We start from the raw sequence: 4,483 nt of genomic DNA, 5'->3' as shown, positions 1-4,483 counted from the left end.
CTGGTAAAATAGTTGAGTTCTCACCACATGATGTGGTTATTAGAGATCTCCATGATCCTAATTTGGTTGTGGCTACTGACAATGTTGATCCTGATTTTCGGTTATACAGGTTTGATGGCTTTGAGAGTCCAGATGATTCAGGTGTTTCTCTTGTAGCACATGCAGATTCAGTGAGCAGACTTTGGCATGAGCGTTTTGGCCATGTCAATTACGGATACTTACAACAGATGAGCACATAGGCACTTGTGATTGGACTCCCTCAAATATCCTGTACTAATGGTGTATGTCGAGGTTGTGCCCTTGGAAAACATCACCGGGATCCTTTTACTATAGGTAGAGCCACACGTGCTAAGCAACCCTTGGATTTGGTACACAATGATCTTACGTCATTTTTTACTCCATCTTTTTCAGGGGCTAAGTATGTTCTCACATTCATTGATGACTTCTCCAGACGTACATGGGTGTACTTTCTTAAGTACAAGTTTGATGTCTTTGATTCATTTTGAGTCTTTAAGACATTTGTAGAGAAGCAGTCTGGTCTTTCTATCCAAAAGATACACAAAAATAATGGGAGAGAGTATGTGAATTAGGCTTTTACAAATTTCTACATAGAGCATGGTTTGTAGCATTAGTTATCAGTTCCTCACACCCCTCAGCAGAATGGTGTTGCTAAGAGAAAGAATACAACACTACGGGAGATGGTCTTGTCTCTAGGTTCTCCCATGATCCCCATGAGAGCCATTTGGCGAGCTGCCAAACATATTTTGAGGTACATTCGGGGCACTACACAGTTTGGCATTCACTATACTTCAGGATCATCTCACATTGTTGGCTTCACTGAATCAGATTGGGCTGGTGATGCTCATGATCGAAAGTCTACTTCTAGCTTTGTATTTTGCCTTGGTTTTGGCCCTATCACATGGTCTTGCATGAAGCAGTCTGCTATTGCATTATCATCTAGAGAGGCTAAGTACTGAGCAACGGTGTTAGCTAGTCAGGAGGTTTTATGGCTTCGACAGTTGATGACTGAGTTTGGGTTCCCTCTTGATAGTCCCACTATTCTTTGGTGTGACAATCAGAGTGCCATTCACTTTTCCCGCAACCCAGTGGAGCATCAAAGGACTAAACACATTGAGCTTCACATGCACTTCATCAGACAATTGATTCAGTATGGCTTTCTCATCTTGGAGTACATACCTACAGAGGAGCAGATTGCTGACATCTTCACTAAACCTTTCGCATCTCCATGCTACCTTCAGTTGCGCTCTATTCTTGGGGTGAAGCAAGTTGTCCTTGGGGGGTCTCATTGAGGCCTTCCTTCCTTCATGTTTTTTTTAGCATGCTTTTTCCATCTCTTTTTTGGAGTAGAGTTTTTCCCGCAAGGTTTTCTCTATTTCTCCGATTTATAGAGATTTGGTTGTGATTGGGTACCTCATCAGGCTTTGTTGCCGGGACCCAAATTTTCTTTCATCATGTAGTTGCATTTGCTTTCATGCATTTAATTTGCAACTTCTCCCTAAGCTCATCTCAAGGGGGGTGTTAGAGTAAAAGGTAATTTTACTTAATTAGTTTAATTAAGTCACCTTTTATTCCTTCTGAAGATTCTCTTAGTTATGCATTGTATGTATTTAATAATTATTCTAATTAGTAAATACATTCTCATTTAGGGTTGCACAGACTCTTGTTTCCATCAGTTATTCCCTCAACAAATTTTTGATATTCTGCAAATCATTTGGGACTTCGACAGAAGAATGATCATAGCTCGTGAACTAGATTTTCAACTCTAGCTATTGAATCAAATTTGCTTACAATTCTAAAAGTGAAATTCAATCTGTGGGCCATTCAATGAATGCCAGTCACGTATGATGAATTTTTTTTTTACTTTGCTCAAAGACCATTCTTGTGACCTTGAAACACTACAGCTCCATCAACTTCTACACATACCAAATTTTTGACAATTGATAAGTCATGCATACTGACTGCCAGAATGTTTTAAATATTTCTTAACTAACTCAAATATATTTTGTGTTGTGGAATTCTCCTTCATTTTAACAACACAAAGTAAATGAGATTGGCAGACATGTTTCCTTATGATATACACATGCATACATATCCAAGAAGTATTATCTATTGCTATAACTTTATCTCAAGATAATGCAATAAAGTTTGACTGTTTAATATTTTCCTTTACATCATCTTTTTCCACATCAGCAAAACAACTTGCCCATTCCCATCCATTATTTTTTGACCAATGCGTCTAAGGAAATCTAGGAACATTAAAAAATCTTAATAAAGTAGCAAATTCAGGGTAGTCTGACATAGGACAACCATTGTTCAAAAGATAAAAAACAACACTCAACTAAATAGTTTTTGACTTGAATATTTCTGACATCATATGTTTGAATTGAGCCTCAATCGAACCTCGACATTTAGAATTCTTCTCATCTCTTTGCATAGGCTCTTTATAATCTTCTTCATACTTAACATTCTTCCTTTGTTTTCCATCTAATCACAGATCGTTCTTTTCCATCTATGATTTGTTTTTCACACACTTTATCGATATGCTTCTCTACGATGTCCAGTTTTAGCTGCAACTTCTTGTCCCTTTCTAGTTTCCAATTATAGATCTTACACTTGCATTCTGTTGAAGGCTCATATTTGTGTGGATTTGGCACTTCTTCAATGAATGGGTACCTTGACACCTAGTCAAACTGAAAATTCCTTGTCATTTCCCACCTTTGTCTGATGGACCACCAATATTAACATTAGTGAAGTATGACCTTATGATTCTATTTTTGTGTTTTGATGGCCTCCCTTCAACACTTTCAGAACTCTGGCTACTCGACATCTCTCAAGAAATACAAACTAAAAGAAATAGAATCTAGGAACTAAGAAGATAGATCCCTCTATCCTGATTACTCAGGTAATGAATGAAACCTAAATAAATTTTAAAAACAAACTAAAATTCATAAACTCTATGGATAAATGATCTTATAATACTGAAAAAGAAATTTTCACTCTCACTTACAGATTGGTTTTGTCCAATTAATAATAGTGGAAGATTAATGTGATGCCGTTTTGAATCATTTCCCTTAATCTATCGTTAATCATATCCTTTCACATATTAACAAATCAGTTATGTTTCCCACATAATTATTTATTATAACCACACACACTAAGAAACACATTAAGCTTAGAACTTACTTCATTACCCCATTATCAACCACTGCTCCAAATCATAAAATAGCCGGTTTAGTAAAAAGAAATGAGGGTCATTCGACCTTAAGTTTATGGGTGAAGCTGGTTCAGTGTGATGCTATTTTCAAGGGCATTGATATCTGTCCTATGGTGATGGCATGACAAAATCAGGTGTTACTACTATGATAAATTTATATTGTGCACTTGTTGCATATTATAAAGACAAATAAGTTTGTTATACAAAAATGTCTATAGTAGCAAATTGTCTATGATTTGAATCGACTATACATAGCTTAGAATAGAACAAATTGTGTCAATAAAGTACCAACTTTTGATTGTATTTATACCAATATATATTTTGCGAATTTTGTGAGGCATTTTATAATTAGTCTTAAATTTTGGCGAATTTAAGCGGGCTTTTGGCATCATTGAGTGAAAACGGGCAAATCTCCCCAACTAAAGAAATGATACATTTCGATTTCCAAGGTGATCATATACCTAGAATTACTGTTAACTTTCAACACGACTAGCTAAAATGGGTCCTCCTAAACAATAACTTACAACATGGTTGGCGAAATGGGTCCTCCTAAATGATTGTTGTATCGAACTTCTTAGTTGGTATTGGTGAATAAATGGGTGAATGTACATTGAAACTTTCTAAGCTGTTGGTGAAAAAAATAAAAAAGTATGATTGTCCCCCAAAAGACAATGGCGAAACACCTTGTCTATGGCCCAAAACACGTAAAAAATGGGCGAATGGGAGATAGGCCCTCAATCATCATATTCACCAATTTCAAAATTCTCGAACACGACTATTCGCCAATTGGATAAAATTCGCCACTAAAAAATACTTTGATCATTAGTATCTAATTTTGTTAGTAAGTGACAATGGTGAAGAAAGTACACTGATTAAATAGAAGCTTTATTGAACTTACTTATGGAGTTTAGTTTATTTTGAATGTTATTTAGAATATAATTTTGATTTCTTGCAAGTGTAAAATAGATTTCATTTCTCAACAAATTAGAGTAGAATTTGAATTTATGCGTTGTAGATCAGATATAGTCTTAGCTTTAGTTAGAAGATTCCATGAATTAGTTTTGACCAAGTCCTGTTTGTATTGCACTAAATAACCAAAGTCTCTCTTAAGATAGAACTTAGCACCTTAAGTTTCAGTTCTACTGGAATAGAGAAGCACCTTTAGCTTAAGACTTAGTTTTAAGAAATTGACCCTGAAAGCTCCTAACAGAGCATGACTGAAGTGTAAGTCACTGTTCTCAGTGCAAA

Source organism: Cryptomeria japonica, chromosome 8, assembly GCF_030272615.1.
Source record: "Cryptomeria japonica chromosome 8, Sugi_1.0, whole genome shotgun sequence".
NCBI lineage: Eukaryota > Viridiplantae > Streptophyta > Pinopsida > Cupressales > Cupressaceae > Cryptomeria > Cryptomeria japonica.
The sequence above is the reverse complement of the archived record's forward strand: the minus strand, read 5'-3'. Positions refer to the sequence as shown.